The following is a 20,323-nucleotide window of genomic DNA, read 5'->3' on the forward strand; positions in this document are numbered from 1 at the left end:
ATACAGGATCTACATCCATCCTGTCACCTAGACAACAGCTGTTAGTTTATAAAGATCTACATCCATCCTGTCACCTAGACAACAGCTGTTAGTTAATACAGGATCTACATCCATCCTGTCACCTAGACAACACCTGTTAGCTAATACAGGATCTACATCCATCCTGTCACCTAGACAACAGCTGTTAATACAGGATCTACATCCATCCTGTCACCTAGACAACAGCTGTTAGTTAATACAGGATCTACATCCATCCTGTCACCTAGACAACAGCTGTTAGTTAATACAGGATCTACATCCATCCTGTCACCTAGACAACAGCTGTTAGTTAATACATGATCTACATCCATCCTGTCACCTAGACAACAGCTGTTAGTTAATACAGGACCTACATCCATCCTGTCACCTAGACAACAGCTGTTAGTTAATAAAGATCTACATCCATCCTGTCACCTAGACAACAGCTGTTAGCTAATACAGGATCTACATCCATCCTGTCACCTAGACAACAGCTGTTAGCTAATACAGGATCTACATCCATCCTGTCACCTAGACAACAGCTGTTAGCTAATACAGGATCTACATCCATCCTGTCACCTAGACAAAAGCTGTTAGTTAATACAGGATCTACATCCATCCTGTCACCTAGACAACAGCTGTTAGTTAATACAGGATCTACATCCATCCTGTCACCTAGACAACAGCTGTTAGTTAATACATGATCTACATCCATCCTGTCACCTAGACAACAGCTGTTAGTTAATACAGGACCTACATCCATCCTGTCACCTAGACAACAGCTGTTAGTTAATAAAGATCTACATCCATCCTGTCACCTAGACAACAGCTGTTAGCTAATACAGGATCTACATCCATCCTGTCACCTAGACAACAGCTGTTAGTTAATACAGGATCTACATCCATCCTGTCACCTAGACAACAGCTGTTAATACAGGATCTACATCCATCCTGTCACCTAGACAACAGCTGTTAGTTAATACAGGATCTACATCCATCCTGTCACCTAGACAACAGCTGTTAATACAGGATCTACATCCATCCTGTCACCTAGACAACAGCTGTTAGTTAATACAGGATCTACATCCATCCTGTCACCTAGACAACAGCTGTTAGCTAATACAGGATCTACATCCATCCTGTCACCTAGACAACAGCTGTTAGTTAATACAGGATCTACATCCATCCTGTCACCTAGACAACAGCTGTTAGTTAATACAGGATCTACATCCATCCTGTCACCTAGACAACAGCTGTTAGCTAATACAGGATCTACATCCATCCTGTCACCTAGACAACAGCTGTTAGTTAATACAGGATCTACATCCATCCTGTCACCTAGACAACAGCTGTTAGTTAATACAGGATCTACATCCATCCTGTCACCTAGACAACAGCTGTTAGTTAATACAGGACCTACATCCATCCTGTCACCTAGACAACAGCTGTTAGTTAATACAGGATCTACATCCATCCTATCACCTAGACAACAGCTGTTAGTTAATACAGGATCTACATCCATCCTGTCACCTAGACAACAGCTGTTAGTTAATAAAGATCTACATCCATCCTGTCACCTAGACAACAGCTGTTAGCTAATACAGGATCTACATCCATCCTGTCACCTAGACAACAGCTGTTAGCTAATACAGGATCTACATCCATCCTGTCACCTAGACAACAGCTGTTAGTTAATACAGGATCTACATCCATCCTGTCACCTAGACAACAGCTGTTAGTTAATACAGGATCTACATCCATCCTGTCACCTAGACAACAGCTGTTAATACAGGATCTACATCCATCCTGTCACCTAGACAACAGCTGTTAGTTAATACAGGATCTACATCCATCCTGTCACCTAGACAACAGCTGTTAGTTAATACATGATCTACATCCATCCTGTCACCTAGACAACAGCTGTTAGTTAATACAGGACCTACATCCATCCTGTCACCTAGACAACAGCTGTTAGTTAATAAAGATCTACATCCATCCTGTCACCTAGACAACAGCTGTTAGCTAATACAGGATCTACATCCATCCTGTCACCTAGACAACAGCTGTTAGTTAATACAGGATCTACATCCATCCTGTCACCTAGACAACAGCTGTTAGTTAATACAGGATCTACATCCATCCTGTCACCTAGACAACAGCTGTTAGTTAATACAGGACCTACATCCATCCTGTCACCTAGACAACAGCTGTTAGTTAATACAGGATCTACATCCATCCTGTCACCTAGACAACAGCTGTTAATACAGGATCTACATCCATCCTGTCACCTAGACAACAGCTGTTAGTTAATACAGGATCTACATCCATCCTGTCACCTAGACAACAGCTGTTAATACAGGATCTACATCCATCCTGTCACCTAGACAACAGCTGTTAGTTAATACAGGATCTACATCCATCCTGTCACCTAGACAACAGCTGTTAGCTAATACAGGATCTACATCCATCCTGTCACCTAGACAACAGCTGTTAGTTAATACAGGATCTACATCCATCCTGTCACCTAGACAACAGCTGTTAGTTAATACAGGATCTACATCCATCCTGTCACCTAGACAACAGCTGTTAGCTAATACAGGATCTACATCCATCCTGTCACCTAGACAACAGCTGTTAGTTAATACAGGATCTACATCCATCCTGTCACCTAGACAACAGCTGTTAGTTAATACAGGATCTACATCCATCCTGTCACCTAGACAACAGCTGTTAGTTAATACAGGACCTACATCCATCCTGTCACCTAGACAACAGCTGTTAGTTAATACAGGATCTACATCCATCCTATCACCTAGACAACAGCTGTTAGTTAATACAGGATCTACATCCATCCTGTCACCTAGACAACAGCTGTTAGTTAATAAAGATCTACATCCATCCTGTCACCTAGACAACAGCTGTTAGCTAATACAGGATCTACATCCATCCTGTCACCTAGACAACAGCTGTTAGCTAATACAGGATCTACATCCATCCTGTCACCTAGACAACAGCTGTTAGTTAATACAGGATCTACATCCATCCTGTCACCTAGACAACAGCTGTTAGTTAATACAGGATCTACATCCATCCTGTCACCTAGACAACAGCTGTTAATACAGGATCTACATCCATCCTGTCACCTAGACAACAGCTGTTAGTTAATACAGGATCTACATCCATCCTGTCACCTAGACAACAGCTGTTAGTTAATAAAGATCTACATCCATCCTGTCACCTAGACAACAGCTGTTAGTTAATACAGGATCTACATCCATCCTGTCACCTAGACAACACCTGTTAGCTAATACAGGATCTACATCCATCCTGTCACCTAGACAACAGCTGTTAATACAGGATCTACATCCATCCTGTCACCTAGACAACAGCTGTTAGTTAATACAGGATCTACATCCATCCTGTCACCTAGACAACAGCTGTTAGTTAATACAGGATCTACATCCATCCTGTCACCTAGACAACAGCTGTTAGTTAATACATGATCTACATCCATCCTGTCACCTAGACAACAGCTGTTAGTTAATACAGGACCTACATCCATCCTGTCACCTAGACAACAGCTGTTAGTTAATAAAGATCTACATCCATCCTGTCACCTAGACAACAGCTGTTAGCTAATACAGGATCTACATCCATCCTGTCACCTAGACAACAGCTGTTAGCTAATACAGGATCTACATCCATCCTGTCACCTAGACAACAGCTGTTAGCTAATACAGGATCTACATCCATCCTGTCACCTAGACAACAGCTGTTAGTTAATACAGGATCTACATCCATCCTGTCACCTAGACAACAGCTGTTAGTTAATACAGGATCTACATCCATCCTGTCACCTAGACAACAGCTGTTAGTTAATACATGATCTACATCCATCCTGTCACCTAGACAACAGCTGTTAGTTAATACAGGACCTACATCCATCCTGTCACCTAGACAACAGCTGTTAGTTAATAAAGATCTACATCCATCCTGTCACCTAGACAACAGCTGTTAGCTAATACAGGATCTACATCCATCCTGTCACCTAGACAACAGCTGTTAGCTAATACAGGATCTACATCCATCCTGTCACCTAGACAACAGCTGTTAGTTAATACAGGATCTACATCCATCCTGTCACCTAGACAACAGCTGTTAGTTAATACAGGATCTACATCCATCCTGTCACCTAGACAACAGCTGTTAGTTAATACAGGACCTACATCCATCCTGTCACCTAGACAACAGCTGTTAGTTAATACAGGATCTACATCCATCCTGTCACCTAGACAACAGCTGTTAATACAGGATCTACATCCATCCTGTCACCTAGACAACAGCTGTTAGTTAATACAGGATCTACATCCATCCTGTCACCTAGACAACAGCTGTTAATACAGGATCTACATCCATCCTGTCACCTAGACAACAGCTGTTAGTTAATACAGGATCTACATCCATCCTGTCACCTAGACAACAGCTGTTAGCTAATACAGGATCTACATCCATCCTGTCACCTAGACAACAGCTGTTAGTTAATACAGGATCTACATCCATCCTGTCACCTAGACAACAGCTGTTAGTTAATACAGGATCTACATCCATCCTGTCACCTAGACAACAGCTGTTAGCTAATACAGGATCTACATCCATCCTGTCACCTAGACAACAGCTGTTAGTTAATACAGGATCTACATCCATCCTGTCACCTAGACAACAGCTGTTAGTTAATACAGGATCTACATCCATCCTGTCACCTAGACAACAGCTGTTAGTTAATACAGGACCTACATCCATCCTGTCACCTAGACAACAGCTGTTAGTTAATACAGGATCTACATCCATCCTATCACCTAGACAACAGCTGTTAGTTAATACAGGATCTACATCCATCCTGTCACCTAGACAACAGCTGTTAGTTAATAAAGATCTACATCCATCCTGTCACCTAGACAACAGCTGTTAGCTAATACAGGATCTACATCCATCCTGTCACCTAGACAACAGCTGTTAGCTAATACAGGATCTACATCCATCCTGTCACCTAGACAACAGATGTTAGTTAATACAGGATCTACATCCATCCTGTCACCTAGACAACAGCTGTTAGTTAATACAGGACCTACATCCATCCTGTCACCTAGACAACAGCTGTTAGCTAATACAGGATCTACATCCATCCTGTCACCTAGACAACAGCTGTTAGCTAATACAGGATCTACATCCATCCTGTCACCTAGACAACAGATGTTAGTTAATACAGGATCTACATCCATCCTGTCACCTAGACAACAGCTGTTAATACAGGATCTACATCCATCCTGTCACCTAGACAACAGCTGTTAGTTAATACAGGATCTACATCCATCCTGTCACCTAGACAACAGCTGTTAGTTAATACAGGATCTACATCCATCCTGTCACCTAGACAACAGCTGTTAATACAGGATCTACATCCATCCTGTCACCTAGACAACAGCTGTTAGTTAATACAGGATCTACATCCATCCTGTCACCTAGACAACAGCTGTTAGCTAATACAGGATCTACATCCATCCTGTCACCTAGACAACAGCTGTTAGTTAATACAGGATCTACATCCATCCTGTCACCTAGACAACAGCTGTTAGTTAATACAGGATCTACATCCATCCTGTCACCTAGACAACAGCTGTTAGCTAATACAGGATCTACATCCATCCTGTCACCTAGACAACAGCTGTTAGTTAATACAGGATCTACATCCATCCTGTCACCTAGACAACAGCTGTTAGTTAATACAGGATCTACATCCATCCTGTCACCTAGACAACAGCTGTTAGTTAATACAGGACCTACATCCATCCTGTCACCTAGACAACAGCTGTTAGTTAATACAGGATCTACATCCATCCTATCACCTAGACAACAGCTGTTAGTTAATACAGGATCTACATCCATCCTGTCACCTAGACAACAGCTGTTAGTTAATAAAGATCTACATCCATCCTGTCACCTAGACAACAGCTGTTAGCTAATACAGGATCTACATCCATCCTGTCACCTAGACAACAGCTGTTAGCTAATACAGGATCTACATCCATCCTGTCACCTAGACAACAGATGTTAGTTAATACAGGATCTACATCCATCCTGTCACCTAGACAACAGCTGTTAGTTAATACAGGACCTACATCCATCCTGTCACCTAGACAACAGCTGTTAGCTAATACAGGATCTACATCCATCCTGTCACCTAGACAACAGCTGTTAGCTAATACAGGATCTACATCCATCCTGTCACCTAGACAACAGATGTTAGTTAATACAGGATCTACATCCATCCTGTCACCTAGACAACAGCTGTAAGTTAATACAGGATCTACATCCATCCTGTCACCTAGACAACAGCTGTTAGTTAATAAAGATCTACATCCATCCTGTCACCTAGACAACAGCTGTTAGCTAATACAGGATCTACATCCATCCTGTCACCTAGACAACAGCTGTTAGTTAATAAAGATCTACATCCATCCTGTCACCTAGACAACAGCTGTTAATACAGGATCTACATCCATCCTGTCACCTAGACAACAGCTGTTAGTTAATACAGGATCTACATCCATCCTGTCACCTAGACAACAGCTGTTAGTTAATACAGGATCTACATCCATCCTGTCACCTAGACAACAGCTGTTAGTTAATAAAGATCTACATCCATCCTGTCACCTAGACAACAGCTGTTAGTTAATACAGGATCTACATCCATCCTGTCACCTAGACAACAGCTGTTAGCTAATACAGGATCTACATCCATCCTGTCACCTAGACAACAGCTGTTAGTTAATACAGGATCTTCATCCATCCTGTCACCTAGACAACAGCTGTCAGTTTATACAGATCTACATCCATCCTGTCACCTAGACAACAGCTGTTAGTTAATACAGGATCTACATCCATCCTGTCACCTAGACAACAGCTGTTAATACAGGATCTACATCCATCCTGTCACCTAGACAACAGCTGTTAATACAGGATCTACATCCATCCTGTCACCTAGACAACAGCTGTTAATACAGGATCTACATCCATCCTGTCACCTAGACAACAGCTGTTAGTTAATACAGGATCTACATCCATCCTGTCACCTAGACAACAGCTGTTAGTTAATACAGGATCTACATCCATCCTGTCACCTAGACAACAGCTGTTAATACAGGATCTACATCCATCCTGTCACCTAGACAACAGCTGTTAGTTAATACAGGATCTACATCCATCCTGTCACCTAGACAACAGCTGTTAGTTAATACAGGATCTACATCCATCCTGTCACCTAGACAACAGCTGTTAGTTAATAAAGATCTACATCCATCCTGTCACCTAGACAACAGCTGTTAGTTAATACAGGATCTACATCCATCCTGTCACCTAGACAACAGCTGTTAGCTAATACAGGATCTACATCCATCCTGTCACCTAGACAACAGCTGTTAGTTAATAAAGATCTACATCCATCCTGTCACCTAGACAACAGCTGTTAATACAGGATCTACATCCATCCTGTCACCTAGACAACAGCTGTTAGTTAATACAGGATCTACATCCATCCTGTCACCTAGACAACAGCTGTTAGTTAATACAGGATCTACATCCATCCTGTCACCTAGACAACAGCTGTTAGTTAATAAAGATCTACATCCATCCTGTCAACTAGACAACAGCTGTTAGTTAATACAGGATCTACATCCATCCTGTCACCTAGACAACAGCTGTTAGCTAATACAGGATCTACATCCATCCTGTCACCTAGACAACAGCTGTTAGTTAATACAGGATCTTCATCCATCCTGTCACCTAGACAACAGCTGTTAGTTTATACAGATCTACATCCATCCTGTCACCTAGACAACAGCTGTTAGTTAATACAGGATCTACATCCATCCTGTCACCTAGACAACAGCTGTTAATACAGGATCTACATCCATCCTGTCACCTAGACAACAGCTGTTAATACAGGATCTACATCCATCCTGTCACCTAGACAACAGCTGTTAGTTAATACAGGATCTACATCCATCCTGTCACCTAGACAACAGCTGTTAGTTAATACAGGATCTACATCCATCCTGTCACCTAGACAACAGCTGTTAATACAGGATCTACATCCATCCTGTCACCTAGACAACAGCTGTTAGTTAATACAGGATCTACATCCATCCTGTCACCTAGACAACAGCTGTTAGTTAATACAGGATCTACATCCATCCTGTCACCTAGACAACAGCTGTTAGTTAATAAAGATCTACATCCATCCTGTCACCTAGACAACAGCTGTTAGTTAATACAGGATCTACATCCATCCTGTCACCTAGACAACAGCTGTTAGCTAATACAGGATCTACATCCATCCTGTCACCTAGACAACAGCTGTTAATACAGGATCTACATCCATCCTGTCACCTAGACAACAGCTGTTAGCTAATACAGGATCTACATCCATCCTGTCACCTAGACAACAGCTGTTAGTTAATACATGATCTACATCCATCCTGTCACCTAGACAACAGCTGTTAGTTAATACAGGACCTACATCCATCCTGTCACCTAGACAACAGCTGTTAGTTAATAAAGATCTACATCCATCCTGTCACCTAGACAACAGCTGTTAGCTAATACAGGATCTACATCCATCCTGTCACCTAGACAACAGCTGTTAGTTAATACAGGATCTACATCCATCCTGTCACCTAGACAACAGCTGTTAATACAGGATCTACATCCATCCTGTCACCTAGACAACAGCTGTTAGTTAATACAGGATCTACATCCATCCTGTCACCTAGACAACAGCTGTTAGTTAATACAGGATCTACATCCATCCTGTCACCTAGACAACAGCTGTTAGTTAATAAAGATCTACATCCATCCTGTCACCTAGACAACAGCTGTTAGTTAATACAGGATCTACATCCATCCTGTCACCTAGACAACAGCTGTTAGCTAATACAGGATCTACATCCATCCTGTCACCTAGACAACAGCTGTTAATACAGGATCTACATCCATCCTGTCACCTAGACAACAGCTGTTAGTTAATACAGGATCTACATCCATCCTGTCACCTAGACAACAGCTGTTAGTTAATACAGGATCTACATCCATCCTGTCACCTAGACAACAGCTGTTAGTTAATACATGATCTACATCCATCCTGTCACCTAGACAACAGCTGTTAGTTAATACAGGACCTACATCCATCCTGTCACCTAGACAACAGCTGTTAGTTAATAAAGATCTACATCCATCCTGTCACCTAGACAACAGCTGTTAGCTAATACAGGATCTACATCCATCCTGTCACCTAGACAACAGCTGTTAGCTAATACAGGATCTACATCCATCCTGTCACCTAGACAACAGCTGTTAGTTAATACAGGATCTACATCCATCCTGTCACCTAGACAACAGCTGTTAGTTAATACAGGATCTACATCCATCCTGTCACCTAGACAACAGCTGTTAGTTAATACAGGACCTACATCCATCCTGTCACCTAGACAACAGCTGTTAGTTAATACAGGATCTACATCCATCCTGTCACCTAGACAACAGCTGTTAGCTAATACAGGATCTACATCCATCCTGTCACCTAGACAACAGCTGTTAGTTAATAAAGATCTACATCCATCCTGTCACCTAGACAACAGCTGTTAATACAGGATCTACATCCATCCTGTCACCTAGACAACAGCTGTTAGTTAATACAGGATCTACATCCATCCTGTCACCTAGACAACAGCTGTTAGTTAATACAGGATCTACATCCATCCTGTCACCTAGACAACAGCTGTTAGTTAATAAAGATCTACATCCATCCTGTCAACTAGACAACAGCTGTTAGTTAATACAGGATCTACATCCATCCTGTCACCTAGACAACAGCTGTTAGCTAATACAGGATCTACATCCATCCTGTCACCTAGACAACAGCTGTTAGTTAATACAGGATCTTCATCCATCCTGTCACCTAGACAACAGCTGTTAGTTTATACAGATCTACATCCATCCTGTCACCTAGACAACAGCTGTTAGTTAATACAGGATCTACATCCATCCTGTCACCTAGACAACAGCTGTTAATACAGGATCTACATCCATCCTGTCACCTAGACAACAGCTGTTAATACAGGATCTACATCCATCCTGTCACCTAGACAACAGCTGTTAGTTAATACAGGATCTACATCCATCCTGTCACCTAGACAACAGCTGTTAGTTAATACAGGATCTACATCCATCCTGTCACCTAGACAACAGCTGTTAATACAGGATCTACATCCATCCTGTCACCTAGACAACAGCTGTTAGTTAATACAGGATCTACATCCATCCTGTCACCTAGACAACAGCTGTTAGTTAATACAGGATCTACATCCATCCTGTCACCTAGACAACAGCTGTTAGTTAATAAAGATCTACATCCATCCTGTCACCTAGACAACAGCTGTTAGTTAATACAGGATCTACATCCATCCTGTCACCTAGACAACAGCTGTTAGCTAATACAGGATCTACATCCATCCTGTCACCTAGACAACAGCTGTTAATACAGGATCTACATCCATCCTGTCACCTAGACAACAGCTGTTAGCTAATACAGGATCTACATCCATCCTGTCACCTAGACAACAGCTGTTAGTTAATACATGATCTACATCCATCCTGTCACCTAGACAACAGCTGTTAGTTAATACAGGACCTACATCCATCCTGTCACCTAGACAACAGCTGTTAGTTAATAAAGATCTACATCCATCCTGTCACCTAGACAACAGCTGTTAGCTAATACAGGATCTACATCCATCCTGTCACCTAGACAACAGCTGTTAGTTAATACAGGATCTACATCCATCCTGTCACCTAGACAACAGCTGTTAGTTAATACAGGATCTACATCCATCCTGTCACCTAGACAACAGCTGTTAATACAGGATCTACATCCATCCTGTCACCTAGACAACAGCTGTTAGTTAATACAGGATCTACATCCATCCTGTCACCTAGACAACAGCTGTTAGTTAATACAGGATCTACATCCATCCTGTCACCTAGACAACAGCTGTTAGTTAATAAAGATCTACATCCATCCTGTCACCTAGACAACAGCTGTTAGTTAATACAGGATCTATATCCATCCTGTCACCTAGACAACAGCTGTTAGCTAATACAGGATCTACATCCATCCTGTCACCTAGACAACAGCTGTTAATACAGGATCTACATCCATCCTGTCACCTAGACAACAGCTGTTAGTTAATACAGGATCTACATCCATCCTGTCACCTAGACAACAGCTGTTAGTTAATACAGGATCTACATCCATCCTGTCACCTAGACAACAGCTGTTAGTTAATACATGATCTACATCCATCCTGTCACCTAGACAACAGCTGTTAGTTAATACAGGACCTACATCCATCCTGTCACCTAGACAACAGCTGTTAGTTAATAAAGATCTACATCCATCCTGTCACCTAGACAACAGCTGTTAGCTAATACAGGATCTACATCCATCCTGTCACCTAGACAACAGCTGTTAGCTAATACAGGATCTACATCCATCCTGTCACCTAGACAACAGCTGTTAGTTAATACAGGATCTACATCCATCCTGTCACCTAGACAACAGCTGTTAGTTAATACAGGATCTACATCCATCCTGTCACCTAGACAACAGCTGTTAGTTAATACAGGACCTACATCCATCCTGTCACCTAGACAACAGCTGTTAGTTAATACAGGATCTACATCCATCCTGTCACCTAGACAACAGCTGTTAATACAGGATCTACATCCATCCTGTCACCTAGACAACAGCTGTTAGTTAATACAGGATCTACATCCATCCTGTCACCTAGACAACAGCTGTTAATACAGGATCTACATCCATCCTGTCACCTAGACAACAGCTGTTAGTTAATACAGGATCTACATCCATCCTGTCACCTAGACAACAGCTGTTAGCTAATACAGGATCTACATCCATCCTGTCACCTAGACAACAGCTGTTAGTTAATACAGGATCTACATACATCCTGTCACCTAGACAACAGCTGTTAGTTAATACAGGATCTACATCCATCCTGTCACCTAGACAACAGCTGTTAGCTAATACAGGATCTACATCCATCCTGTCACCTAGACAACAGCTGTTAGTTAATACAGGATCTACATCCATCCTGTCACCTAGACAACAGCTGTTAGTTAATACAGGACCTACATCCATCCTGTCACCTAGACAACAGCTGTTAGTTAATACAGGATCTACATCCATCCTGTCACCTAGACAACAGCTGTTAGCTAATACAGGATCTACATCCATCCTGTCACCTAGACAACAGCTGTTAGTTAATACAGGATCTACATCCATCCTGTCACCTAGACAACAGCTGTTAGCTAATACAGGATCTACATCCATCCTGTCACCTAGACAACAGCTGTTAGTTAATACAGGATCTACATCCATCCTGTCACCTAGACAACAGCTGTTAGTTAATACAGGACCTACATCCATCCTGTCACCTAGACAACAGCTGTTAGTTAATACAGGATCTACATCCATCCTATCACCTAGACAACAGCTGTTAGTTAATACAGGATCTACATCCATCCTGTCACCTAGACAACAGCTGTTAGCTAATACAGGATCTACATCCATCCTGTCAACTAGACAACAGATGTTAGTTAATACAGGATCTACATCCATCCTGTCACCTAGACAACAGCTGTTAATACAGGATCTACATCCATCCTGTCACCTAGACAACAGCTGTTAGTTAATACAGGATCTACATCCATCCTGTCACCTAGACAACAGCTGTTAGTTAATACAGGATCTACATCCATCCTGTCACCTAGACAACAGATGTTAGTTAATACAGGATCTACATCCATCCTGTCACCTAGACAACAGCTGTAAGTTAATACAGGATCTACATCCATCCTGTCACCTAGACAACAGCTGTTAGTTAATAAAGATCTACATCCATCCTGTCACCTAGACAACAGCTGTTAATACAGGATCTACATCCATCCTGTCACCTAGACAACAGCTGTTAGTTAATACAGGATCTACATCCATCCTGTCACCTAGACAACAGCTGTTAGTTAATACAGGATCTACATCCATCCTGTCACCTAGACAACAGCTGTTAGTTAATAAAGATCTACATCCATCCTGTCACCTAGACAACAGCTGTTAGTTAATACAGGATCCACATCCATCCTGTCACCTAGACAACAGCTGTTAGCTAATACAGGATCTACATCCATCCTGTCACCTAGACAACAGCTGTTAGTTAATACAGGATCTTCATCCATCCTGTCACCTAGACAACAGCTGTTAGTTTATACAGATCTACATCCATCCTGTCACCTAGACAACAGCTGTTAGTTAATACAGGATCTACATCCATCCTGTCACCTAGACAACAGCTGTTAGTTAATACAGGATCTTCATCCATCCTGTCACCTAGACAACAGCTGTTAGTTAATACAGGATCTACATCCATCCTGTCACCTAGACAACAGCTGTTAGTTAATAAAGATCTACATCCATCCTGTCACCTAGACAACAGCTGTTAGTTAATACAGGATCTACATCCATCCTGTCACCTAGACAACAGCTGTTAGTTAATACAGGATCTACATCCATCCTGTCACCTAGACAACAGCTGTTAGCTAATACAGGATCTACATCCATCCTGTCACCTAGACAACAGCTGTTAGCTAATACAGGATCTACATCCATCCTGTCACCTAGACAACAGATGTTAGTTAATACAGGATCTACATCCATCCTGTCACCTAGACAACAGCTGTTAGTTAATAAAGATCTACATCCATCCTGTCACCTAGACAACAGCTGTTAGCTAATACAGGATCTACATCCATCCTGTCACCTAGACAACAGCTGTTAGCTAATACAGGATCTACATCCATCCTGTCACCTAGACAACAGATGTTAGTTAATACAGGATCTACATCCATCCTGTCACCTAGACAACAGCTGTAAGTTAATACAGGATCTACATCCATCCTGTCACCTAGACAACAGCTGTTAGTTAATAAAGATCTACATCCATCCTGTCACCTAGACAACAGCTGTTAATACAGGATCTACATCCATCCTGTCACCTAGACAACAGCTGTTAGTTAATACAGGATCTACATCCATGCTGTCACCTAGACAACAGCTGTTAGTTAATACAGGATCTACATCCATCCTGTCACCTAGACAACAGCTGTTAGTTAATAAAGATCTACATCCATCCTGTCACCTAGACAACAGCTGTTAGTTAATACAGGATCTACATCCATCCTGTCACCTAGACAACAGCTGTTAGCTAATACAGGATCTACATCCATCCTGTCACCTAGACAACAGCTGTTAGTTAATACAGGATCTTCATCCATCCTGTCACCTAGACAACAGCTGTTAGTTTATACAGATCTACATCCATCCTGTCACCTAGACAACAGCTGTTAGTTAATACAGGATCTACATCCATCCTGTCACCTAGACAACAGCTGTTAGTTAATACAGGATCTTCATCCATCCTGTCACCTAGACAACAGCTGTTAGTTAATACAGGATCTACATCCATCCTGTCACCTAGACAACAGCTGTTAGTTAATAAAGATCTACATCCATCCTGTCACCTAGACATCAGCTGTTAGTTAATACAGGATCTACATCCATCCTGTCACCTAGACAACAGCTGTTAGTTAATACAGGATCTACATCCATCCTGTCACCTAGACAACAGCTGTTAGCTAATACAGGATCTACATCCATCCTGTCACCTAGACAACAGCTGTTAGCTAATACAGGATCTACATCCATCCTGTCACCTAGACAACAGATGTTAGTTAATACAGGATCTACATCCATCCTGTCACCTAGACAACAGCTGTTAGTTAATACAGGATCTACATCTATCCTGTCACCTAGACAACAGATGTTAGCTAATACAGGATCTACATCTATCCTGTCACCTAGACAACAGATGTTAGTTAATACAGGATCTACATCCATCCTGTCACCTAGACAACAGCTGTTAGTTAATACAGGATCTACATCTATCCTGTCACCTAGACAACAGCTGTTAGCTAATACAGGATCTACATCCATCCTGTCACCTAGACAACAGCTGTTAGTTAATACAGGATCTACATCCATCCTGTCACCTAGACAACAGCTGTTAGTTAATACAGGATCTACATCCATCCTGTCACCTAGACAACAGCTGTTAGTTAATACAGGATCTACATCCATCCTGTCACCTAGACAACAGCTGTTAGTTAATACAGGATCTACATCCATCCTGTCACCTAGACAACAGCTGTTAGTTAATACAGGATCTACAATTATCTTGCATCGGAAAACAACTTCTAGAGAAAACAAAGACCTGTATTCCTTGAACAAGCAGAATGGTTTCATCTGTTTAACGTACGTGATTTCGTCAGCTCCTGCCTCAATGAAGCAGTGGTCTCTGCCAAAAAAGGCAGTGTGTTGAGCTTTAGCGCTGAGGCAGAGGAGAATCAGTCCTGTTGAGGATTGGGTTTTATTTACTCCAAACTAGTTTATATTGTAAACAGATCCTCTCAACTGTTTCCTCAACCTTCCCGGGAGACCATCCTTCAACAGAATGCCAGTACTGTTAACTCAGTGTTTAGTCATAAATAGTCCCTGGAATTGAAGCATTAAAACCCCTTCTTTGTCCAAAATGCCACCATATTCCCTTTAATAGTGTACTACTTTTGACGGGAATAAAGTGCCATTTGGGACACAAACCCTCCCTCCATCCACTCAGAGGGGAGAAGAAAGGACTGGAAAGAGGGAGAAGAGAGGAAAACATTGTGATTAACGTGACCCTCTGGATGACTAGGCTCACATGGAGGAACTCTATACAAACAGGGGAGGGAGGGAGGGAGGGAGGGAGGAATACAGAGCTGACTGAAATAAAAAACTAACCTAGAGGAGAGGATGAGACACTGAATGAGGCCATTTTTAGACTGTAATAATGAAACGATAGTTTGCCTCTTCAAGGCTGTAACAACTATTTTAACTTAAACAAGTAAATTGTTTTTTTTTTTTAATTGTTTTTTTTAAGTCTTACGAAATAGTTGGATATGATGTAATGCTGACAGGATTTGTTGACAACATCAGAAGGAAAAAGACTTGAAGTTCTTCGATTAACCAGCAAGACACAGGACAGAAACAGGAAGTGACCGTTTAAAAGCTGTTTAACTAACATTGCAGTGAACTAAAAATTGATGCTCATCGCTTACATGAAAACAGAATACATGCTCCAGACAGGACAAGGATCAATACAAGCCTCACAACCCCTCACTGCAGCCTTATCAACACTCCAACACAGTAAACTTAATGACTAGCGACGGCCAGAAAGCTAAATAAAAGTGAGACAACCCAGTATACTTTACCGGAGGTTCGCAGGCAGGCTGTCTGTACGGTGCAGGGCCAAGTAATTTATTCCTTCTCCCAAGACAGATGTAGGACAGTGTGCTCTACTCTGCCAAGCAGATACAAGTTTTAAAACAGACGGAGAGACAGAGAGTGAGAGGAGCCTGCTCTGCTACGCTCAACTCGTAGAAGTCTGGGGACGCCAAGGCTAGCCTAGCCGCAGTCAGAGTCTGAAAGCTAAACACAGGGAGAGGTTACTAGACTGTGTAATGGGTTAGAGAGAGAGGTTACTTACTAAACTAGACAGTGTAATGGGTTAGAGAGAGAGGTTACTTACTAGACAGTATAATGGGTTAGAGAGAGAGGTTACTTACTAAACTAGACAGTGTAATGGGTTAGAGAGAGAGAGGTTACTTACTAAACTAGACAGTATAATGGGTTAGAGAGAGAGGTTACTTACAAGACAGTATAATGGGTTAGAGAGAGAGGTTGCTTACTAAACTAGACAGTATAATGGGTTAGAGAGAGAGGTTACTTACTAAACTAGACAGTGTAATGGGTTAGAGAGGTTACTTACTAAACTAGACAGTGTAATGGGTTAGAGAGAGAGGTTACTTACTCAACTAGACAGTGTAATGGGTTAGAGAGAGAGAGAGGGGTTACTTACTAGACAGTGTAATGGGTTAGAGAGAGAGGTTACTTACTAGACTAGACAGTGTAATGGGTTAGAGAGAGAGGTTACTAGACAGTGTAATGGGTTAGAGAGAGAGGTTACTTACTAGACTAGACAGTGTAATGGGTTAGAGAGAGAGGTTACTTACTAGACTAGACAGTGTAATGGGTTAGAGAGAGAGGTTACTTACAAGACAGTATAATGGGTTAGAGAGAGAGGTTACTTACTAAACTAGACAGTGTAATGGGTTAGAGAGAGAGGTTACTTACAAGACTAGACAGTGTAATGGGTTAGAGAGAGAGGTTACTTACTCAACTAGACAGTGTAATGGGTTAGAGAGAGAGAGAGAGGTTACTTACTAGACAGTATAATGGGTTAGAGAGAGAGGTTACTTACTAAACTAGACAGTGTAATGGGTTAGAGAGAGAGGTTACTTACTAAACTAGACAGTGTAATGGGTTAGAGAGGTTACTTACTAGACTAGACAGTGTAATGGGTTAGAGAGAGAGGTTACTTACAAGACAGTATAATGGGTTAGAGAGAGAGGTTGCTTACTAAACTAGACAGTATAATGGGTTAGAGAGAGAGGTTACTTACTAGACTAGACAGTGTAATGGGTTAGAGAGAGAGGTTACTTACAAGACAGTATAATGGGTTAGAGAGAGAGGTTGCTTACTAAACTAGACAGTATAATGGGTTAGAGAGAGAGGTTACTTACTAAACTAGACAGTGTAATGGGTTAGAGAGAGAGGTTACTTACAAGACTAGACAGTGTACTGGGTTAGAGAGAGAGAGGTTACTTACTAGACAGTGTAATGGGTTAGAGAGAGAGGTTACTTACTAGACAGTGTAATGGGTTAGAGAGAGAGAGGTTACTTACTAGACAGTATATATTCTAATCTTTGGTGACTTTAATATTCACATGGAAAAGTCCACAGACCCACTCCAAAAGGCTTTCGGAGCCATCATCGACTCAGTGGGTTTTGTTCAACATGTCTCTGGACCTACTCACTGTCACAGTCATACTCTGGACCTAGTTTTGTCCCATGGAATAAATGTTGTGGATCTTAATGTTTTTCCTCATAATCCTGGACTATCGGACCACCATTTTATTACGTTTGCAATTGCAACAAATAATCTGCTCAGACCCCAACCAAGGAACATCAAAAGTCGTGCTATAAATTCACAGACAACACAAAGATTCCTTGATGCCCTTCCAGACTCCCTCTGCCTACCCAAGGACGCCAGAGGACAAAAATCTGTTAACCACCTAACTGAGGATCTCAATTTAACCTTGCGCAATACCCTAGATGCAGTTGCACCCCTAAAAACTAAAATAATGTCTCATAAGAAACTAGCTCCCTGGTACACAGAAAATACCCGAGCTCTGAAGCAAGCTTCCAGAAAATTGGAACGGAAATGGCGCCACACCAAACTGGAAGTCTTCCGACTAGCTTGGAAGGACGGTACCGTGCAGTACCGAAGAGCCCTCACTGCTGCTCGATCATCCTATTTTTCCAACTTAATTGAGGAAAATAAGAACAATCTGAAATTCCTTTTTGATACTGTCGCAAAGCTAACTAAAAAGCAGCATTCCCCAAGAGAGGATGACTTTCACTTTAGCAGTGATAAATTCATGAACTTCTTTGAGGAAAAGATTATGATTATTAGAAAGCAAATTACGGACTCCTCTTTAAACCTGCGTATTCCTCCAAACCTCAGTTGTCCTGAGTCTGCACAACTCTGCCAGGACCTAGGATCAAGAGAGACGCTCAAGTCTTTTAGTACTATATCTCTTGACACAATGATGAAAATAATCATGGCCTCTAAACCTTCAAGCTGCATACTGGACCCTATTCCAACTAAACTACTGAAAGAGCTGCTTCCTGTGCTTGGCCCTCCTATGTTGAACATAATAAACGGCTCTCTATCCACCGGACGTGTACCAAACTCACTAAAAGTGGCAGTAATAAAGCCTCTCTTGAAAAAGCCAAACCTTGACCCAGAAAATATAAAAAACTATCGGCCTATATCGAATCTTCCATTCCTCTCAAAAATTTTAGAGAAGGCTGTTGCGCAGCAACTCACTGCCTTCCTGAAGACAAACAATGTATACGAAATGCTTCAGTCTGGTTTTAGACCCCATCATAGCACTGAGACGGCACTTGTGAAGGTGGTAAATGACATTTTAATGGCATCGGACCGAGGCTCTGCATCTGTCCTCGTGCTCCTAGACCTTAGTGCTGCTTTTGATACCATCGATCACCACATTCTTTTGGAGAGATTGGAAACCCAAATTGGTCTACACGGACATGTTCTGGCCTGGTTTAGATCTTATCTGTCGGAAAGATATCAGTTTGTCTCTGTGAATGGTTTGTCCTCTGACAAATCAACTGTAAATTTCGGTGTTCGTCAAGGTTCTGTTTTAGGACCACTATTGTTTTCACTATATATTTTACCTCTTGGGGATGTTATTCGAAAACATAATGTAAACTTTCACTGCTATGCGGATGACACACAGCTGTACATTTCAATGAAACATGGTGAAGCCCCAAAATTGCCCTCGCTAGAAGCATGTGTTTCAGACATAAGGAAGTGGATGGCTGCAAACTTTCTACTATTAAACTCGGACAAAACAGAGATGCTTGTTCTAGGTCCCAAGAAACAAAGAGATCTTCTGTTGAATCTGACAATTAATCTTAATGGTTGTACAGTCGTCTCAAATAAAACTGTGAAGGACCTCGGCGTTACTCTGGACCCTGATCTCTCTTTTGAAGAACATATCAAGACCATTTCGAGGACAGCTTTTTTCCATCTACGTAACAATGCAAAAATCAGAAACTTTCTGTCTAAAAATGATGCAGAAAAATTAATCCATGCTTTTGTCACTTCTAGGTTAGACTACTGCAATGCTCTATTTTCCGGCTACCCGGATAAAGCACTAAATAAACTTCAGCTAGTGCTAAATACGGCTGCTAGAATCCTGACTAGAACCAAAAAATTTGATCATATTACTCCAGTGCTAGCCTCTCTACACTGGCTTCCTGTCAAAGCAAGGGCTGATTTCAAGGTTTTACTGCTAACCTACAAAGCATTACATGGGCTTGCTCCTACCTATCTCTCTGATTTGGTCCTGCCGTACATACCTACATGTACGCTAC

At 41.7% G+C, this 20,323-nt stretch overlaps 1 protein-coding gene across 1 annotated transcript in view; it reads right to left on the reverse strand.

The window, feature by feature from the left end:
* LOC115124709 (extracellular matrix protein 2) overlaps nucleotides 1–16,686 on the reverse strand; it is a 49,862-nt gene extending 33,176 nt beyond the window's left edge. Inside the window, exon 1 of the mRNA XM_065002111.1 lies at nucleotides 16,510–16,686. The gene's annotated coding sequence lies outside the window, so the exon portion shown is untranslated. The remainder of the gene's footprint in view (nucleotides 1–16,509) is intronic.
* Between the last annotated feature and the right edge of the window lie 3,637 nt (nucleotides 16,687–20,323).

Source organism: Oncorhynchus nerka, linkage group LG15 (genome assembly GCF_034236695.1).
Source record: "Oncorhynchus nerka isolate Pitt River linkage group LG15, Oner_Uvic_2.0, whole genome shotgun sequence".
Classification (NCBI taxonomy): domain Eukaryota; kingdom Metazoa; phylum Chordata; class Actinopteri; order Salmoniformes; family Salmonidae; genus Oncorhynchus; species Oncorhynchus nerka.